The sequence below is a fragment of the Nycticebus coucang genome, chromosome X (genome assembly GCF_027406575.1).
Source record: "Nycticebus coucang isolate mNycCou1 chromosome X, mNycCou1.pri, whole genome shotgun sequence".
NCBI classification, from domain to species: domain Eukaryota; kingdom Metazoa; phylum Chordata; class Mammalia; order Primates; family Lorisidae; genus Nycticebus; species Nycticebus coucang.
In genome coordinates this window covers 180,966,550-180,975,186 of record NC_069804.1, presented here as the reverse complement: position 1 = coordinate 180,975,186, position 8,637 = coordinate 180,966,550, and the positions used below count along the sequence as shown (strand labels likewise).

Genomic DNA, 8,637 nt, shown 5'->3' with positions numbered 1-8,637 from the left:
AATCCAACATCACCATATAGCCTCAATTCTGGGGGTAGACATGGTGAGAAAAAAATCTATTTATTTATATTTGTGAATGGGTGCTTTGAAAAATAAAGGAGAAATTAAAAAAGGAAGAACTTCAGTGAAATAATGCCTATCTTCACAGAGATCAACACACGTTGGCACCATCTTTTTTTCCTCAAGGTCAATTTGTAGGTATGAACTGGATATCTACCATATGTGGAAGAGGACAACACTCCATGCTAAAAACACAGAAGCCTAAGTAATCATAGAAGATATGATGATGTCAGTTGAGTAGAAAAGATCAGAAAAATGGAGAAGGACTCTGAATTTTTAGTATCTTCTATATATAAAAGTGAAACTTGAGTGTTGGCTGAGCCGGTGTCCAGTCATCAACACCCTGATTTATTCCCTCGGAAACGATGACGGTGAAAACTGAGGCTGCTAGGGGTCCCCTCACTTACTCCAGAATGAGGGGAATGGTAGCAATTCTTATCACTTCCATGAAACAGAGGAGGATGGGCCTGAACGACTTTATTCAGAAGATTGCTAACAACTCCTATGCATGCAAGCACCCAGAAGTTCAATCCATCTTGAAAATCTCCCAGCCTCAGGAGCCTGAGCTTATGAATGCCAACCCTTCTCCTCCACCAAGTCCTTCTCAGCAAATCAACCTTGGTCCATCATCCAACCCTCATGCTAAACCATCTGACCTTCACTTCTTGAAAGTGACTGGGAAGGCAGTTTTGGAAAGGTTCTTCTAGCAAGACACAAGGCAGAAGAAGTGTTCTATGCAGTCAAAGTTTTACAGAAGAAAGCAAGCCTAAAAAAGAAGGAGAAGCATATTATGTCAGAGTGCAATGTTTTATTGAAGAATGTGAAACACCCTTTCTTGGTGGGCCTTCACTTCTCTTTCCAGACTGTAGACAAATTGTACTTTGTCTTAGACTACATTAATTGTGGAGAGTTGTTCTACCATCTCCAGAGGGAGCACTGCTTCCTGGAACCACGGGTTCATTTCTATGCTGCTGAAATAGCCAGTGCCTTGGGTTACCTGCACTCTCTGAACATTGTCTATAGAGACTTAAAACCTGAGAATATTCTGCTAGACTCCCAGGGACACATTATCCTTACCGACTTTGGACTGTGCAAGGAAAACACTGAGCCCCATGGCACGACGTCTACCTTCTGTGGTACACCTGAGTATCTGGCACCTAAGGTGTTCCATAAGCAGCCTTATGACCAGAACATGGACTGGTGGTGCCTGGGGGCCGTCTTGTATGAGATGCTGTATGGCCTGCCTCATTTTTAGAGCTGAAACACAGCTGAGATGTACAACAACATTCTGAACAAGCCCCTCCAGTTGAAACCAAATATCACAAATTCTGCAAGGCACCTCCTGGAAGGCCTGCTGCAGAAGGACAGGACAAAGCAGCTTCGTACCAAGGATGACTTTATGGAGATTAAGAGTCATATCTTCTGGAGGCGGAGCAAGATGGCAGCCGAGTAACAGCTTCCTTGCATCTGGGCACCGTAAGTCTGGGGAGATAGGACTCCAGGCATCTCTGGCTGGTAGGATCTGCCTATCATCACCCCTGAGAGGATACAGGGAGTCAGCGAGAGACTTCTGGACCCCAAGAGGAGGACTAAAACAGTGGAAAACTGGCAAGTGGTGGCGTATGTTCAATCCGTCTAAACCCGCCCGCAACTGTAAGTTCAGTAGCACCAAGACTACAAACCAGAAAGACCTTACCTGTGAACTGTTTTAGTGTCTTTAGACTTGGCACTCAGCTGAACTGCCTTGGGGAGAGCCTGAGTGGGAGTGTGGAGAACTTTGGCCTTTGTCTAGGGCCCCAGTCTGAGCCGCTGAACCAGACGGAGCTAATAGTGTTTGGCTGTGGGTCACAGGCAGCCATTGTGAGCGATCTGCCCCGGCAAGCTCCGCCCTCAGGGTTGCAGAGCTAGAATTGGGTGGGAGCTGGTAACCCAGCAACCAAGTAGCCTAAGGGCGGGGTCTGAGCCGCCTTGCAGCCCTAACCCTCGGGGGCAGAGGGAGACCAGTTTTGGCACACAGGGTAAGTGGATAGCCACTTCAGCAGTGATTCCAGTGACAAGCACTTCCCTGGAAAAGCTTCTGCTCAGCAAGTGAACAAGTTCAAAGTGCCTTTTAAGTGGGCTGAAGAGAGATTTAGGGTGTCTACCTACTGGGGTTTGAGAAACTAGCAGCCTCCAGTCGTATCAGAACTGTGATTAACATCTCATACCCCAGAAGACCACGTGTTGCCCAGACAATATTCAATAACATATACATACTGCTTTGTTTTTGGTTGTGTTTTTTTTTTGGTTTGGTTGATTTTTTTGTTTATTTTGATGTTGTTGATTGTTGTTTTGTTTTTTTAAGTTCAACCTTTTCCATACAGATCCTTTTTCTTTCTCAATTTTTCTAGTTTAATTATAATTTCCCATTGCTGCCTATTTCAATAATTAGAACTTCATTTTTGTTAGTGTTTCTACCGCTATTATTTGGTTTTTCACCCAATTTTATCCCATAAAGTTTTCTGTTTGCTTGTTTTGGTTTGATTTATAGCATTTTTGTCTTTCCTCTCTACTTGGTGGAGGTGGGGTACTGTGTCTGATCAGGTTAGCAAAGAGCTGCTGACCTCAAGGGAACCACCCAACTGGGCACCCCCAGAAGGTGGTTTTTTTTAAGGTTGTGGCAAAGTACCCTACTGTACACCTATATTGCTCTGTCTCCCTCTTTCTGTGCCTCTCTTCTTTTTGTCAATATTCCTTTTACCCACCCCCTCTCCTTTCTCTATTTTTCTTTTTTTTTTTTTTTCTTATCACTCAGTCCTCCTTTCTTTCATCCCTTTTTTGCTCTTCAACCTTCTCACCCTTCTGGTCCTGTAACCCTTAGTCCACAGGCACGAGAACTTAAAGAGCAAGAGGAAGTGAAAGGAAAATTAGGGCAAGGAAACAGATAAAAGAAATCACTCATGAGGAAGAATCAGCAGAAAACTCCAGGCAACATGAAGAACCAGTCCAGAACAACCCCGCCAAGGGACCATGAGGTAGCTACTGCAGAGGATTCCACCAGTATAGAAATGTTAGGAATGACAGAAAGGGAATTTAGAATACACATGTTGAAAACAATGAAAGAAATGATGGAAACAATGAAGGAAACTGCTAATAAAGTGGAAAATAACCAAAAGGAAATTCAAAAACAGAATCAAATAAGAGATGAACGATATGAAGAATATAAAAAGGATATAGCAGAGCTGAAGGAACTGAAACAGTCAATTAGGGAACTTAAAGATGCAATGGAAAGTATCAGCAACAGGTTAGACCATGCAGAAGAAAGAATTTCAGAGGTAGAAGACAAAGTTCTTGAGATAACTCAGATAGTAAAAGAGGCAGAAAAGAAGAGAGAGAAAGCAGAACTTTCACTGTCAGAAATATGGGACTTTATGAAGCGTTCCAACATACGAGTTATAGGAATTCCAGAAGGGGAAGAAGAATGCCCCAGAGGAATGGAAGCCATACTAGAGAATATTATAAAAGAAAATTTCCCAAATGTCACCAAAGATTCTGACACACTGAGGGCTATCAGACCCCAGGTCACCTCAACTCTAAACGAGCTTCTCAAAGACACATTGTGATGAACCTGTCCAAAGTCAAGACAAAGGAAAAGATTCTGCAAGCTGCCAGGAGTAAGCACCAGTTGACCTACAGGGGCAAATCCATCAGAGTGACCGCAGACTTCTCTAATGAAACTTTCGAAGCAAGAAGACAATGGTCATCTACCTTTAATCTACTTAAACAGAACAATTTCCAGCCCAGAATTCTGTACCCTGCTAAGCTAAGCTTCAAAATTGATGGAGAAATCAAATCATTTACGGATATACAAACATTGAGGAAATTCGCCACAACAAGACCAGCTCTACAGGAAATACTTCAACCTGTTCTGCACCCTGACCACCACAATGGATCAGCAGCAAAGTAAGAACTCAGAAATTAAAGCACAGAACCTAACCTCCACACTGATGCAAAAGATAAAACTAAGTAATGGACTCTCACAAAATAAGACGAATAGAATACTACCACACTTATCAATTATCTCAATAAATGTTAATGGCTTGAATTCCCCACTGAAGAGACATAGATTGGCTGACTGGATTAAAAAACACAAACCATCCATTTGCTGTCTGCAAGAAACACACCTGGCTTCAAAAGACAAATTAAAACTCCGAGTCAAGGGTTGGAAGACAATTTTTCAGGCAAATGGAATTCAGAAGAAAAGAGGAGTTGCAATCTTATTTTCAGATACATGTGGATTTAAAGCAACTAAAGTCAAAAAAGACAAAGATGGTCACTTTATATTGGTCAAGGGAAAAATACAACAAGAAGACATTTCAATTCTAAATATTTATGCACCCAATTTAAATGCTCCCAGATTCTTGAAACAGACCTTACTCAGTCTGAGCAATATGATATCTGATAATACCATAATAACAGGGGACCTTAACACTCCTCTTACAGAGCTGGACAGATCCTCTAAACAGAAATCAAATAAGGATATAAGAGATTTAAATGAGACCCTAGAACAACTGTGCTTGATAGACGCATATAGAACACTCCATCCCAAAGATAAAGAATATACATTCTTCTCATCACCTCATGGAACATTCTCCAAAATTGATCATACCCTGGGACACAAAACAAATATCAACAGAATCAAAAGAATTGAAATTTTACCTTGTATCTTCTCAGACCATAAGGCACTAAAGGTGGAACTCAACTCTAAAAAAATGCTCGACCCCACCCAAAGACATGGAAATTAAACAATCTTCTGTTGAATAACAGATGGGTGAAGGAAGAAATAAAACAGGAAATCATTAACTTCCTTGAGCATAACAACAATGAAGACACAAACTACCAAAACCTGTGGGATACTGCAAAAGTAGTTTTGAGAGGAAAATTCATCGCTTTAGATGCCTACATTCGAAAAACAGAAAGAGAGCACATCAACAATCTCACAAGAGATCTTATGGAATTGGAAAAAGAAGAACAATCTAAGCCTAAACTCAGTAGAAGAAAAGAAATCTCCAAAATCAAATCAGAGATCAACGAAATTGAAAACAAAAGAATCATTCAGAAAATTAATGAAACAAGGAGTTGGTTTTTTGAAAAAATAAATAAAATAGATAAGCCATTGGCCAGACTAACGAGGAATAGAAAAGTAAAATCTCTAGTAACCTCAATCAGAAATGATAAAGGGGAAATAACAACTGATCCCACAGAGATACAAGAGATCATCTCTGAATACTACAAGAAATTTGACAATGTGAAAGAAATGGATCAATATTTGGAATCACACCCTCTCCCTAGACTCAGCCAGTAAGAAATAGAGCTACTGAACAGACCAATTTCAAGCACTGAGATCAAAGAAACAATAAAAAATCTTCCAACCAAAAAATGCCCTGGTCCAGATGGCTTCACTCCAGAATTCTATCAAACCTTCAAGGAAGAGCTTATTCCTGTACTGCAGAAATTATTCCAAAAAATTGAGGAAGAAGGAATCTTCCCCAACACATACTATTAAGCAAACATCAACGTGATACCAAAACCAGGAAAAGACCCAAAGAAAAAGGAGAATTTCAGACCAATCTCACTCATGAATATAGATGCAAAAATTCTCAACAAAATCCTACCCAATAGATTACAGCTTATCATCAAAAAAGTCATTCATCATGATCAAGTAGACTTCATCCCAGGGATGCAAGGCTTGCTTAACATATGCAAGTCTATAAACGTTATCCACCATATTAACAGAGGCAAAAATAAAGATCACATGTTCCTGTCAATAGATGCAGAAAAAGCATTTGATAAAATCCAGCATCCTTTTCTAATTAGAACACTGAAGAGTATAGGCATAGGTGGCACATTTCTAAAACTGATTGAAGCTATCTATGACAAACACACAGCCAATATTTTACTGAATGGAGTAAAACTGAAAGCTTTTCCTCTTAGAACTGGAACCAGACAAGGTTGTCCTCTGTCACCTTTACTATTCAACGTAGTGCTGGAAGTTCTAGCCAATACAATTAGGCAAGACAAGGAAATAAAGGGAATCCAAATGGGAGCAGAGGAGGTCAAACTCTCCCTCTTTGCTGACGACATGATCTTATACTTAGAGAACCCCAAAGACTCAACCACAAGACTCCTAGAAGTCATCAAAAAATACAGTAATGTTTCAGGATATAAAATCAATGTCCACAAGTCAGTAGCCTTTGTGTACACCAATAACAGTCAAGATGAGAAGCTAATTAAGGACACAACTCCCTTCGCCATAGTCTCAAAGAAAATGAAATACCTAGGAGTATACCTAACGAAGGAGGTGAAGGACCTCTATAAAGAAAACTATGAAATCCTCAGAAAGGAAATAGCAGAGGATATTAACAAATGGAAGAACATACCATGCTCATGGATGGGAAGAATCAACATTGTTAAAATGTCTATACTTTCCAAAGCAATCTACCTATTCAATGCCATTCCTATCAAAATACCAACATCGTACTTTCAAGATTTGGAAAAAATGATTCTGCGTTTTGTATGGAACCGGAAAAAACCCCGTATAGCTAAGGCAGTTCTCTGTAACAAAAATAAAGCTGGGGGCATCAGCATACCAGATTTTAGTCTGTACTACAAAGCCATAGTGGTCAAGACAGCATGGTACTGGCACAAAAACAGAGACATAGACACTTGGAATCGAATTGAAAACCAAGAAATGAAACTAATATCTTACAACCACCTAATCTTCGATAAACCAAACAAGAACATACCTTGGGGGAAAGACTCCCTATTCAAGAAATGGTGTTGGGAGAACTGGATGTCTACATGTAAACGACTGAAACTGGACCCACAGCTTTCCCCACTCACAAAAATTGGTTCAAGATGGATAAAGGACTTAAATTTAAGGCATGAAACAATAAAAATCCTCCAAGAAAGCAAAGGAAAAACACTGGAAGATATTGGCCTGGGGAAAGACTTCATGAAGAAGACTGTCATGGCAATTGCAACAACAACAAAAATAAATAAATGGGACTTCATTAAACTGAAAAGCTTCTGTACAGCTAAGGAGACAATAACCAAAGCAAAGAGACAACCTACACAATGGGAAAGGATATTTGCATATTTTCAATCAGACAAAAGCTTCATAACTAGGATCTATAGAGAACTCAAATTAATCCACATGAAAAAAGCCAACAATCTCATATATCAATGGGCAAGAGACATGAATAGAACCTTCTCTAAAGATGGCAGACGAATGGCTAATAAACACATGAAAAAATGTTCAGCATCTCTATATATTAGAGAAATGCAAATCAAAACAACCCTGAGATATCATCTAACCCCAGTGAGAATGGCCCACATCACAAAATCTCAAAACTGCAGATGCTGGCGTGGATGTGGAGAGAAGGGAACACTTTTACACTGCTGGTGGGACTGCAAACTAGTACAACCTTTCTGGAAGGAAGTATGGAGAAACCTCAAAGCACTCAAGCTAGACCTCCCATTTGATCCTGCAATCCCATTACTGGGCATCTACCCAGAAGGAAAGAAATCCTTTTATCATAAGGACACTTGTACTAGACTGTTTATTGCAGCTCAATTTACAATCACCAAAATGTGGAAACAGCCTAAATGCCCACTAACCCAGGAATGGATTAACAAGCTGTGGTATATGTATACCATGGAATACTATTCAGCCATTAAAAAAAATGGAGACTTTACATCCTTCGTATTAACCTGGATGGACGTGAAAGACATTATTCTTAGTAAAGCATCACAAGAATGGAGAAGCATGAATCCTATGTACTCAATTTTGATATGAGGACAATTAATGACAATTATGGTTATAGGGGGGAAACAGAAAGAGGGAAGGAGGGAGGGGGGTGAGGCCTTGGTGTGTGTCACATTTTATGGGGGCAAGATATGATTGCAAGAGAGACTTTACCTAACAATTGCAATCAGTGTAACCTGGCTTATTGTACCCTGAATGAATCCCCAACAATAAAAAAAAAAAAGAGTCATGTCTTCTCCCTAATTAACTGGGATGATCTCATTAATAAGAAGATTATTCCTCCTTTTAACCCACATGTGAGTGGACCCAGCGACCTGCAGCACTTTGATCCCGAGTTTACCGAAGAGCTGGTCCCCAACTCCATTGGCAAGTCCCCTGACAGCATCCTCATCACAGCCAGCGTCAAGGAAGCTGCAGAGGCTTTTGTAGGCTTCTCCTACGCACCTCCCATGGACTCCTTCCTCTGAACAAACTTGGGGTTGCTTTTGAAGGATTTTGTGTGTTTTAACTGTTTTAGTTAGTGTTTTGGCGGAGCTGCCGGCTGACAGGACATCTTTAAAAGGGAATTTGCACATCTCTGGAAGCTTAGCAATCTTGCACACTGTTTGCTGGAAGCTTTTGGAAGAGCACATCCTCAGTGAGCTCATGACGTTTTCATTTTTATTCTTACTTCCAACGTGGTGCTATCTCTGAAATGAGCATTAGAGTGCCGCCTTAGATGCAGGAGTCTTGTCAGAAGGAAGGCCGTGTTCTAAGAAGGTTCTCCTGCA

General features: G+C 40.4%; 1 pseudogene; it reads left to right on the top strand.

Moving 5' to 3' along the window:
* The first annotated feature begins 390 nt into the window (after positions 1–390).
* LOC128577619 (serine/threonine-protein kinase Sgk1-like) lies at positions 391–8,334 on the top strand (annotated as a pseudogene).
* The last annotated feature ends 303 nt before the right edge of the window (positions 8,335–8,637 follow it).